Genomic DNA, 14,518 nt, shown 5'->3' with positions numbered 1-14,518 from the left:
GGGCTAGAACCATGCCCAGATTTCCTGAATTCTAGAAATTTGTTCTGTTCATTTGTCTGTTTTTCTTTGTCTTTTTAACTACCATTCCCCTCCAAAACAACTCTTTTGGTTAAAAAAAAAAATTGTGTGAAATCCCATCCTATGGCACTTGCCACCTTAGCCAGGAATGATTACCTTCTCTATGCATAGAATCTTTGGCCTGATTCCAGACAGAGTAGGTGGTAAAGATCTACTTCAAAATGAGCTCCCACAAAGACTCTTCCTCCCACGCACTGTCAGTTCTTGGCAAAGAACACAATTGGATCACAGAAAAGATAGACACTATTATGGGGGTGGGGAAAAAGGTATGTGGAGGGCCAAGATTTGTGTGCATCACGACCATTAAGGCAAGGCAGAAAGGTTTGACATTAATGAAGCTATATTCTCGTAGGTGGAAAAATCATCCGAATGTCTGTGAGTAGGTGTGTGTTACGAGTTCTCACTGTGTTGAAGACATTTGAATTAAAATTCCAGGATTGAACTCATAAGGCCAGCAACTACAGTGTCAGAAACAACGAGATTCAGAAATCAATTAACAGCAAGGAGTGAATGCCAGCCCTGCTGGAGACTAGCAGGGAGCAAAGCCAGGAGAATGCATTGTTTATTTGATGCCGAGCACATAAGAACATATCCGTCCCGTTTCACCTTTGAAAAAATGGATTATCACGGAGAAAGAAAGAAAATTCTAGACTAGAACTAAGGTAAAGAGCTAAAGCTCTTTTGTTTTGGGAAAAACTGTGGATTTGACTACCTGAGATTCTGTCCTGTTACTTTTCATCTGTGTAACATCAAGTTATTTCTCTGTGGTCCTCATTTTTCTCATTTGTAAAGTGAAGGTATTGTATTAAGTGGTTTCAAAATTCCCTTGTATCTCAGAAACCTTATGTTCTTTATGATTTTCTTTCAGCTTATGTCACGAGATTTCAGTAATTCTACTTGTAATGATTTCCGTTATGCAATGATGATAGAAGTATCACACTGTTAGTAAATTGTGCCTTGTTTCCAGTAGTGGATTTTCAGCAATCTTCGTTTCATTTTGTTGACACCTCAAAGATCATCTTTTGCTGATGTTTTGTTATTGTTCAGACATTCAGTAGTGTCCAACTCTTCATGATTCCATAGATGATAGCATGCCAGAAGCTCTATCCTCCATCATTTCCCAAAGTCTTTCCAAGCTCACATTCATTGCTTCCATGACACTATCTGTCTATCTCATCTACCTCATCATGCTATCTGGTTCTCCTTTTGTCTTCAATTTTACCCAACATCAGGCTCTTTTCCAATTAGTTTTGTATTTTCATTATGTGGGCAAATTATTTAAGCTTTGGTATATGAACTTTCATCCTATTTACAAGATGAATGATGAAGACTAGAGAGCTGGTCCATAGTCAGGGAACAAAGAAGCTGGTTATCTCTCTTTATGTGGTCTCTCTTTAGCAAATGGTCTCGCTTTAGCATGTGGTTTCTCTTTAGCAAGTACACTTACAGAGTCAAAGATCCCAAAATATAATGAAATACAAAATTCCTGAGAACAGCCCAAAACCAGATTAAAATGCAATTGAGAAATGTTAAACAAAAAATTTTAAATATGTAATTTCAGCCATTAAATAACTACAGATTCCAAACATACTATAGGAATGTCAAGGGATGTTATTTACTTGTAAAGAAGTATTTTTATGAGTGTAACCATTAATACCTGAAAGAATTCCCTGCCTAATACTTTGGTGAATCTATGATCCATTAATCCATCCCTAGCTTTTCATATTGTGTGACTCATATCCGTATTTCCACAGGAAGTATACTCAATTAGATGGCACTGGGGGCATTTTTTCTAGATCTCTTGGCATTGTGTCAAAAACATGTCATGGTAGGGAAACTGAAGACTGTTCATTGGTTATTTCTCTCCCTGGCTATAATTAACCCTGTCTTTTTTCCTAGTCATAAATAAAATAATTTAATTCTATTCCAGAAGCATTTAATAATCATATATGGTGTGCCAGGCAGGATACTAGCTACTAGGGATATGAACTCAGATGTAGGATAAATGTTTAATAACCAGTTCTCCAAAAACACATGACGCACTTTTAAATTTAATCTGCATTACTAACATTTTCTTCACCACTTTCTTGAGTCTAGGGAACTAATTAAATAATAAATAAGTTTTGATTTATAACATTTTTCAATTTCTAAGTAGATGTTCACAATGAAAATTTAATAATTTACTCTCATACAGTGTTTTACATTGAGCAGGCTGTCACACATGCTTGGAAATGAGAACAGTAGTGAAACAATCCCTACCTTCAAGAAGTTTACATTCTACTACAAAGGACAAGCATGAAGATAAATAAATAAATGAATTAACAAAAGAATAAGTAGGTAGGTAGGTAGGTAGGTAAGTAGATAGATAGATAGATTAGAAAGACAGATAGATGAAGGATAAATGTATAAACAATGTGACTTCACTGGTCAAAATGCAATGACAAAACTAGGGAGTCTTATCATATACTTTGTGTGTGTGTTTGTGTGTGTGTATAAAATAAATCTAGAAGAAAAATGAATGCTATCTTCTTCCCTTAACTTTTGCGCTGATTCACATGTATTTATCTGCCAAGCTAGAGAAAATCTTGGGAATTTTTAACACTAAGAGAGAGAGCTCCCTAGAACAAAGGATCAAGAAAGAGATGTTAAAAAAAAAAAGATTTCATATTAACCTGGAGAAAGTCTAACTAAATTTTGTTAGTAAAAGGTAGTAACATATAGTTTTTGGCTATGCTCAAGACCTTGATTATAAATAGGGATTAGAGGTATTATAATATACTATACTAGGAAACTAAAGCTGAGATGGTCATTAAATGGCCCTGAAGAAATTAAGATTTGAAACTGAAAGGAAGGGAGAATATCTGGCAACAGCCTTGAAACCAGTAAAATGACATACCCAGTTGAGAGTAGAAAAGAGGAAGAGATATATGGAGACAAGAAAAGATAAATCATCAAAGTGTAACAAAAGCGTGCCATAAAACCCAGATGCAAACTTATAAGGAAGAAGAACTCAGCAAGAAGTTTCAGAAAGAATATCATGATGATTCATTAGATCTTAAACTTATAGAAAGCTGAGTTACCTCTTCAAGCATGTACTACATGTATACATTTGTACCTTGTATTCTCTTCTATACATAAATTCACTATCCATATAATATGTATGTGTTCTGATATGATGACTTTTCAACTGTTGTGTGTTTGTTTATTGGAAAGTATGCCTCAAATTCAGGAGGAAGATTTTCCATTGCTACATTTTTCATTATGCTATTTCATGCAATGCTTTGCCTGGATCTATTATGTTCTCTTGATGTATTAAAAAAAAACACATTTGATTAATATGACAATGCAAAAAGTAGTAGTGGAAATCTGAAGCCCCATATAAACTCCAGAAAAGTCACAAAAAGACACAAGATAGACCAATGATAAAACTGAAGAGAAACATAAACTCCTTCATCCAGACCAGAGCAACACAAAAAGATTGACAGAGGAAAATAAAGAAGGCATACCATGGAATACAGAGCAGGTTAGAATATATGCAGAAGCTGAAAGAGGCAGGGAGTAGAGCCACATCAAGAAAATCAAAACAAGTTTCCAAAAACAGACTTGAAATCACTCAGAACTCTGAACATATGGCTCTCAAGCCAGCACAGATTTTCTAAATCAAGGAACTGAAATCAGATCCCAAATCTAGCTTGTCATCACACAAAAGGGAAATGTAAGGAGCCCCCATGGTTACTGGACAGGGAGAAAAGAACCTAGTTTTGTATTTCTTGGAGCACCTGGAATCATAGCAGGAGAATCTTAATATTACTCTCTCCCAGGGGTACTGTGCAAGAGAACCTCAACCACTCACAAGCCCACTGGGGCCTTTCAGGAGGATACAGAAGCATCTTCTAATTAAAGATCATACAAGGAGGAAAAAATAGAGAATCCCTGAGGCCAAAATTCACTAATGAACGAGAACAAAGTTGGGGAATAAAAGACAGTGTAAGATCTGATACAACTCACCACACCCAGAGTAGCAATGGCAGAAGAAAATTCTGAACAAGTGAAGAACTACTATGGGCTGAAATAAGCTTAAGAAATAAATCAGGGCAGCTAAGTGGTAGAGTGATTAGAGCACTAGCCCTGAAGTCAGGAGGACCTGAGCTCAAATCTGACCTCAGACACAACACTTCCTAGTTGTGTGACCCTAAGCAAGTGACTTAACCTCAATAGCCTCAGCAAAAAAAAAAAAAAGAGATAAATCAGAAGAAAATATGAAATTAAACTGAAGAAAATTCTAAACAAGTGAAGAAATACTATGTGTTAAAAATGAGCTTAAGAGAGAAATCAGAAGAAAAAAAAATCCTATGACACCTAGGTGAGTCTCAGGTTTTTTTAAAAGCGGTTTGACCAGAAGAACCCCAAGAATACTTTGAAGAAATGAAACTAAGATTCAAAGTGAAATAGTCAATGAAATTACAAGGAGAAAAGAATTGCAGGGAAAAGCAATGGTTTAGAATGGAAGAATTTGATTCACTAAAAATCAGCCAATAAAAAAAAGAATGACACAGTAGGATAAGGCTGAAAAAATATAAATAAATGTAAGGTGTCACCTATTAAAAACAACCTACATAGAAATCAAGTCAGAGTGATAATTTAAGAATCAATGGACAATCTTAAAACCTATACCATGAAAAAATAGATTAGATTCATATTTCAAGAGAGTGTGAATAGAAAACTGTCCAAACTTACTATAAGCAAAGGGAAAAGTAAAAATAGAACCAATTAGTTACCTGATGAAAGAAATTGCAAAATCAACACTCCAGGAACATTATAATCAAAATCCAGATTTTTGAGGTCAAATAAAGAATATTTATAGGCATCCAGAAGGAAGGAATTCAAGTATCCAGGAGCCATAGTAAAGATTAGACAAAACCTGGCAGCTGTCACTATTAATAAAAAGAGAAGTTGGAATATAATATTCCAAAACAAAAAAATCTTACAACCAAGAATAACCTAGTTGGCAAAATTAAATATAATCCTTGGGAGAAGGGAGGGGTGGAATGTCAAAGAATAGAGAGTTTCCTAGCATTCCTAATGAGAAGGCTAGCAGTGAGTAGAACTCTGAAATTAAAAAGTCATGAATTAAGAGAAACATAGAAAAGTAAATACATTTGTAAAATTGGAAGAAAGTATATGATCATTATTTATTTACATTCTAATAAGGAGAGAAAAAAGTCAATCTCCTCTTAAAACCCTAACACTTTAAGTATCATGAAGGGAATTGACATAAGATAAGTGACACTCTGTGGAAGTTTTTGTTGTTCTAATGATCTTAGAAGAAGAAAAATGAAAGGAAAAGGGGAATATACTGGATAATGGAAGAAGAGAAGGAAGCAGAATATAAATAGATCATTTCTGTAAGAGATCACTCGTTTTAAGCCACTCCTTATCTTTATTGAACTTCTTATTAAGAAGGGGGAAAACAAACAAAAATATTAAAGGATAGATAAAACACAAAATTAGTCATTATAACCATGAACAAGAATATGAACTCATCCATAAAATGGAAGAGAGAAAGCAGATTCCAACAATATGTTATTTGCAAGAAACATATTTGAAATATAAAGATTCACAGTGAGTTCAAGAAAGGAACTGGAATAAAATCTGCTGCACCTCAGGTTAACTCAAAAAGTAGTAAAGTTATCAGCATCTTCAAAAAAGCAAAACTAAAATTAAAAACAATGAAATGAAATAAACAAGGACATACATAATGCTTAAAAACACCATAGATAATGAAGTAACATCAATATTTAATACATGTGTACCAAATGACATAGCATCCATATATTTATGAGAATAGTTATTCAAATTTCAGGAAGAAATATATAGCAAAATTGGAATAGTGGCAGAATTCAAGGTACTACTTTTAAACCAAAATAAATTTTAAAAAAGATAAAAAAAAAAAGCTAAGGAAATTACTAGAACTTTTTAAAAACAAGATAAAATAGGTTTCTCTGTTAATTACTTAAAGAAGTCTACCTATATCTCAGTAGGACTTGGCAGTTCTACAACTGGCTATTAAAAAACTCACAAAAAAATAAAAAAAGGAAGACATTAAATAATTCCTTTACTCATCACAATTTAAAGAAAAATATTCTTTGAGTCTTTGAATAAAATACTAAAACTTAATTGGAGACTAAATAATTTAATCCTGAAAAATTAATGCATCAAAGAACAAATCATAGTCACAATAGAAAATTTCAACAAAAGAAATGACAAAAATATGAAAACATACTTAAAATTGGGGGATTCAACTAAAGCAGTTATTGACTAAAATTTATATCTCAAAATGATTTCATCAAAAAAGAAAAAATGAATCAATGATCTGTGCATATGTTTTCTTTAGAAAGTGGAAAGGCCACAAATCAAATATTCCTAATTAACAAAGAAAGCAAAAAAAAAAAATCACTAAACTGCAATAAAACTAGAAAATGGATTTTAAAAATGAATACAATAGAATAAAGAGAGAAAACCAAATTGTACCCAAATTTTTTAAAGAATTTACAAGAGAAACTTTTTTAATTATCAGAAACTATTTTTCCTAAATATATGCCAATAAACTGATAACTTAGCTGAAATGGATGAATCTCACAAATATAAAAAAATTCAGATTAATTACCTCAATTAAATTATAGATTCAGCACCATATCAAACAACCAAAGGGTGACTTTTTTTTAATTCCAGAAAAAAAAAATTAAATTTATCTAGAGGATTAGAAAGTCAATTGTGTCAAAGAAAATAATGAAAAAAAATTGGCAGAAAAGGAGCTGAATACTAGCAGGTTTCAAATTTTTCTACAAAGCTGTAATAACCAAAATAATTTGGTATTCATTTTTAAAAGTAAAAAAAAAAAATGATCAGCAAAACAGATTTGTTACACATAACCTAGAAGTAATTGAACATGAGAGCACAGTCTTTAACAAACCCAAAGACTCCAGGTTTTAGGAGTCAACAAAAACTATAGGGAAAATAAGAAAGTAATCTGGTAGAAATTCAGACCAATATCTCACACCATATCACAATAAACTCCAAAATGAAATATGACTCAAGTGTAAAGCCACATAATAAATAAAGGAAAAAAAGAAGATGCTTTTCACAACTAAGGGAAGACTTATTGATGAAACTAGAGAGAATCACAGAAAATAAATTGGACTAATGCAAAAATAAATTTGACTTTTTTGTACAAATAAAATTAACAGTTAAACTTAGAAAGGAAACAATGAAGTGGGAAAAATAATCATAGCAAATTTCTCTAATAAAAATATAATATTCAAGATACACAGGGGAATTGACATGTAGGGTATATATATTGCCTTGTAGATTATTTGTATATTCATGATAGGCTCTCTAAATGAAACCCAAGGGAAGATATGAATAAATATCTCTAGAATCTTATCTATCCCTCTCCAAAGGAGAATTTGATTCCTGCCTAGAGGAGTACAAAAGGACTGTGTGATCACTCTGTTCTCTTTTGAGAGAAGATACTGGACTAGAATTATATCTATCTATCTCCTTATATATTACTAGTGTAGGGAATGATTTTCTCTTATATTAAAGCCACTTTCTTGGTTATTATCATTCAAAGAAGATTGAATATCCCAAGCTTACATACAAAAGCTTGTTCCCCTCCCCACAAAACATTTGTTGCACGAAGGACCATCACAAATATCTAATTGCAAATTATCTAAGCAAATTGCACATAGAAACCAAAGAAGTTATATAGATTAGAATATATACCAGACAATACATAGAATTAATATGCTTTCCCATTTAGAGTGAAATATCTGAGTTTAAATAGAAAGAATGAGAACCTCAACCTCATACAAAGGCAAATTCCAAAAGTCTCCATGGAATGAAGCTAGAAATCAAGGATATTTTGAGAATGATTTCCCCATATATATGCTTTGCAAAGTCTCTCTCTCTCTCTCTCTCTCTCTCTCTCTCTCTCTCTCTCTCTCTCTCTCTCTCTCTCTCTTTTCCCCAAAAACCAATCCCAAGAAGGTTCTGGAATCTTATTCATTTTCTCACCATATTTATAATGTCAACTCTACAGTGAGTAATCATCTTTTCAGCATTACGATCCATGGGCAGCAAGCATCATAGGAATGTCCTTTTCCTCCCACCCAGATTGGCTAGAATATAAATTACATATACAAATGTATAAGAACAAAGACCATATCCAAATATATGTGTGTGTACATATATATGAATGTATGTATGTAGATAGATTAAAAATAGATAGATATGGACAAGCAGTTCTCAAAAGAATAAAGGCAAATAACAATCATGTAGGAAAAATTGCTCCAATTTGCTTATCATAAGATAAAAGTGAGTTAGAACAAATTAGAAGTTCCACATTACGTTTATGAGATAGAAAATAACAATTGTTGAAGAGACTGAGCGAAAATAAAGGCATTAATACACTCTTAGTAGGATTGTGAATTCCCCCAACTATTGTGGAAAGGAATTTAAAACTAAAAAAGTTACTCAACTATACATGCCTTTTGACCTAGAAATAGCTCTACAAGGTTTACAACTCAAAGAAAATTTTGAAAAGAAAAAAGATTCATATGAAAATATTTTAGCTCATACTTTTTGTTGTGGTAATGAACTAGGGTAGACAAAGTGGATATTGGGATTGGCTGAACAAATTATGGAATACACATGAAATGGAATACTACTGAGCCTTGACAAAAGATAAAGAGGAAACATTTGCAAAAAAGGAAGCAAAAAAGAAAACTTGTACAAACTGATGTAGAATGAAGTGAAGCAAACAAGGAGACCAATTTATATAATGACTACAATGATGTAAAAGAAAACAATTTTTAGAGACTTCAAAATTCTGCTCAATCCAAAGATCATCATGACTTGAAAAGATTTATGGTGAAGCATGTTTCCTATCTCCTGGCAGATTTAGAACAGAGATATCAAACACATGGCCTGTGAGCTATGTGTGGCTCACAATACTCATGAGTTGTGGCCTGAACTAGATTAAAATATAACTGGGAAATATTTAACAAAATAAATGAAAAGACAATAAAACATAACATTGGGACAAAACAAAAATGCAATAAAATGTAACATTAAATTTTAAAACCAATTCAAAACATGGTCTGCTGAGAACTTTATGTATAGTTTAGTGGTCCCCATTTATATTTGAGTTTGATATAACTAGTTTAGAGGTATAAAATGAAATATGCATTTTTAGACAGGATGATTGTATGTCTTTTTTTCCACATGACTATATTTATTACAAAGAAGAGTTTTTTTGGTAGAAGGAAGTAAAAGGGATAGTGATCCTAAAAAAGAAGAAAACAATGTCAGTGAATCCTATAAAATAAAGATGAGAGCAGAAGGAAGTTTAGAGGGGGATACAGATAAGTAGGGCAACACTGGCACTACCATGCTAAATTTGAAATATGCAAAATAAAGATATACATAGGAGAGAGACAGTTTCATATGGAATCTTTTTTGTAACAGAAAGGGCATATATTTGTTTATGTTTGTCAAGGGATTTTTTTTAATTAAACATATTAGCAGTCATTTATGACCTAAATTTTGCATGAATGCAGATTTTCAAAGCATCTTGAACCCAGGAGAAGTTTTACTGAGGTAACAGATCCCCAACAAATCCTACAAGAAAGGACAGAATGATGGGAATTAATAGATTTCAGATAGAACAAGCATTTACATTTCAGTTCCAGATATAATCAACATGGAGGACCATTTTTTTAGTTTTCAGTTTTGGCAGGGTTGAGGGTATTCTTTTCATTGTTGTAGGCAACTCACAGTAAAGAAATTCCTTCAACCAACGCAGATAAGCAACTAGTCTATAACTTATAATCTTAGAAGATTCAAAAGATCAAAAAGACTTGCCCATAGTCAAGCAGCCAACATGTACCAAAGAAAGGACTTGCATACCAGTTTCATGATGCTATGCTAGCTGCCCCTCTTCAGTTGTAGTACAGTCGGACTTCCGGTTAAGATGGCGGAGAGGAGGCACACAGTTGCATAAGCTCCGCGCTTTCTCTCACTATCCATTTCATTACAAGCCTCTGAATTAATGCTTGACTGAAAAAAAAACCACAAATAGTTACCAAGAGAAGCCATCCTTGAGATTCGCCAAGAAAGGTCTGTCTTTACTGGAGGGCTGGGGCGGTTTTAGATCGGGCGCAGGCTGAGGGCAGCGGCAGTGAGAGCACGGGAGCAGACTGGAGAGGGGGTGGGGAGTGATCGCAGCCGTCTCTGCGGGGAGAGCTTCGCTATAGGACTGGATACTTTGCTTCAGCAGCAAGTCAGCAGCCCAGCAGAGAAGCTAAAAACACCGGGGCTGAAGAACACAACCCCAAACAGCTGGAGTCTCTCAGGACCTGGCCGCCCCCCCCCTTCCCCCCCCCCCCCCCCCCCCCAGTGACTCAGCACGCTTTGGGATCTCAGAGCGCAGGCGCAGCACAGTCCTGCTAGTGCCTCACTGCTGCCCCCTGCAGTCTGTAGAGGAAGCTCGATAACATACCCAGCCCCTCCCCCAAAGAAAGACTCCAGTTTTTTCTGTTTTTCTTTACTAGTTTGTCTTTGATTATTAGACAGAATGAGCAAGAAGCTGAAGAGGACTTTAACCCTTGACAGCTTCTACACAGATAGAGAGCAGACTCTAAATCCTGAGGAGACTAAAAACAGACAGTCCCCAGGTGAATCCCCAAAGGAGGAGATCATCTGTTCCTCAGCACAGATGAACCTCATAGAAGTGATTAAAAAGGCTCTCACAAGGGAGCTAGAAGAAAAATGGGAAAAGCAGAGTGAGGCTTGGGAAAAGGAGAGGGAGGCTTGGCAAAAGGAGAGGGAAGCTTGGGAAAAGGAGAGGGAGGCTTGGCAAAAGAGCCTGGAGAAGTCAGTTAAAGAAGTAAAATCCTTGAAAAATAGGATTGGTGAACTGGAAAACAAAATTGGCGAAATGGAAAAAAATTCCACAGAACAAAAGAACTCAATGGGACAATTAGAAAAAGATTTTTAAAAAGTGAGTGAAGAAAATACCTCACTGAAAATCAGGGTCGAACAATTGGAATTGAATGACTCGAGGAGACAAGAAGAATCAGTCAGGCAAATCCAAAAAAATCAAACAATGGAAAAGAATGTGAAATACCTTCTGGGGAAGACAACAGACCTGGAAAACAGATCCAGGAGAGACAATCTGAGAATCATTGGACTTCCAGAAAAACATGATGAAAAAAAGAGCCTGGACACTATTTTCCAGGAAATTATCAAAGAGAACTGCCCAGAAGTCATAGGAACAGAGGAAAAAATAAACATTGAAAGGATTCATCGATCACCCACTGAAAGGGATCCTAAAATCAAAACACCAAGGAATATAGTGGCCAAATGCCAGAACCCTCAGACGAAGGAAAAAATATTGCAAGCAGCTAGAAAAACCCAATTCAAGTATCAAGGAGGCACAATAAGGATCACCCAGGATCTGGCAGCATCCACATTAAAAGATCGAAGGGCCTGGAATATGATATTCCGAAAGGCTAAGGAACATGGTATGCAACCAAAAATAACTTACCCAGCGAGAATGAGCATCTTTTTTCCAGGGAAGAAGATGGACATTCAACGAAGTAAGCGAATTTCATCTATTTCTGATGAAAAAGCCAGAACTTAACAAAAAGTTTGATCTACAAATATAGAACTCAAGAGAAATCTAAAAAGGTAAAGATTAATCTTGGGAACTATATTCGACAATATAGATGTATAAAGAATACATGTATATCTTGTTCTAGAAATTGATGTGGAAAGGACATTGTACCAGAAAAAGGGTAAAGTGGGGGTAGTACATCTCATGAAGAGGCATAGGAAACCTATTATATCTGAGAGAAAGAATGGAGGGGGATGAATATAGTGGGTATCTTACTGCCTTCAGAATTGGCTTTAAGTGAAAAATCTTAAGACATATTCAATCTATGGTGAAACTTCTCCCACCTCATTGAAAAGTGAGAAGGGAAAAGTGAAAAGGGAAGGAATAAGCTAAGCGGAAGGGAATACGGAAACTGGGAGGGAAAGGGGTAAGATGGGGGAGGAACTCTAAGGCGGGGGGAGGGATACTAAAAAGGGAGAGCTGTGAGAAGCAAGTGGTGCTCACAAGCTTAATACTGGGAAGGGGGGAAAGGGGAAAGAAGGGAGAAAAGCATAAACCGGGGTTAACAAGATGGCAAGTAATACAGAATTGGTCATTCTAACCATAAATGTGAATGGGGTAAACTCCCCCATAAAGAGGAAGCGGTTAGCAGAATGGATTAAAAGCCAGAATCCTACAATATGTTGTTTACAGGAAACACACCTGAAGCGGGGAGATACATGCAGGTTAAAGGTAAAAGGTTGGAGCAAAATCTACTATGCTTCAGGTGAAGTCAAAAAAGTAGGGGTAGCCATCCTGATCTCAGATCAAGCTAAAGCAAAAATTGATCTAATTAAAAGAGATAAGGAAGGGCACTATATCTTGCTAAAGGGTAGCATGGATAATGAAGCACTATCTATATTAAACATATATGCACCAAGTGGTGTAGCATCTAAATTCTTAAAAGAGAAATTAAGAGAGCTGCAAGAAGAAATAGACAGTAAAACTATAATAGTGGGAGATCTTAACCTTGCACTCTCAGAATTAGATAAATCAAACCACAAAATAAATAAGAAAGAAGTCAAAGAGGTAAATAGAATACTAGAAAAGTTAGATATGATAGATCTCTGGAGAAAATGTAATGGAGACAGAAAGGAATACACTTTCTTTTCAGCAGTTCATGGAACCTATACAAAAATTGACCATATATTAGGACATAAAAACCTCAAACTCAAATGCAGTAAGGCAGAAATAGTAAATGCATCCTTTTCAGACCACAATGCAATGAAAATTACATTCAACAAAAAACCAGGGGGAAGTAGACCAAAAAATAATTGGAAACTAAATAATCTCATACTAAAGAATGATTGGGTGAAACAGCAAATCATAGACATAATTAATAACTTCACCCAAGAAAACAATAATAATGAGACATCATTCCAAAATGTATGGGATGCAGCCAAAGCGGTAATAAGGGGAAATTTCATATCTCTAGAGGCCTATTTGTATAAAATAGAGAAAGAGAAGGTCAATGAATTGGGTTTGCAACTAAAAATGCTAGAAAAGGAACAAATTAAAAACCCCCAGTCAAACGCTAAACTTGAAATTCTAAAAATAAAAGGAGAGATCAATAAAATTGAAAGTAAAAAAACTATTGAATTAATTAATAAAACTAAGAGTTGGTTCTATGAAAAAACCAACAAAATAGACAAACCCTTAGTAAATCTGATTAAAAAAAGGAAAGAGGAAAATCAAATTGTTAGTCTTAAAAATGAAAAGGGAGAACTCGTCACTAACAAAGAGGAAATTAGAGCAATAATTAGGAATTACTTTGCCCAACTTTATGCCAATAAATTCAACAACTTAAATAAAATAGAAAAATACCTCCAAAAATATAGCTTGCCCAAACTAACAGAGGAAGAAGTAAATATCCTAAACAGTCCCATCTCAGAAAAAGAAATAGAACAAACTATCAATCAACTCCCTAAGAAAAAATCCCCAGGACCAGATGGATTTACATGTGAATTCTACCAAACATTTAAAGAACAATTAACTCCAATGCTAAATAAACTATTTGAAAAAATAGGGATTGAAGGAGTCCTACCAAACTCCTTTTATGACACAGACATGGTACTGATACCTAAACCAGGTAGGCTGAAAACGGAGAAAGAAAATTATAGACCAATCTCCTTAATGAATATTGATGCTAAAATCTTAAATAAAATATTAGCAAAACGATTACAGAAAATCATCCCCAGGATAATACACTATGACCAAGTAGGATTTATACCAGGAATGCAGGGCTGGTTCAATATGAGGAAAACTATTAGCATAATTGACTATATCAATAACCAAAAAAACAAAAACCATATGATCATCTCAATAGATGCAGAAAAAGCATTTGATAAAATCCAACATCCATTCCTAATAAAAACACTTGAGAGCATAGGAATAAATGGACTTTTCCTTAAAATAGTCAGGAGCATATATTTAAAACCATCAGTAAGCATCATATGCAATGGGGAAAAACAGGAACCTTTCCCAGTAAGATCTGGAGTGAAGCAAGGTTGCCCACTATCACCATTATTATTTAATATCGTATTAGAAACACTAGCCTCGGCAATAAGAGTCGAGAAAGATATTAAAGGAATTAGAGTAGGCAATGAGGAAACCAAACTATCGCTCTTTGCAGATGATATGATGGTATACCTAGAGAACCCCAGAGATTCTACTAAAAAGCTATTAGAAATAATTCATAATTTTAGCAAAGTAGCTGGCTACAAA

The sequence above is a fragment of the Antechinus flavipes genome, chromosome 1, assembly GCF_016432865.1.
Source record: "Antechinus flavipes isolate AdamAnt ecotype Samford, QLD, Australia chromosome 1, AdamAnt_v2, whole genome shotgun sequence".
NCBI lineage: Eukaryota > Metazoa > Chordata > Mammalia > Dasyuromorphia > Dasyuridae > Antechinus > Antechinus flavipes.
Note: the sequence above shows the minus strand (reverse complement) of the source record.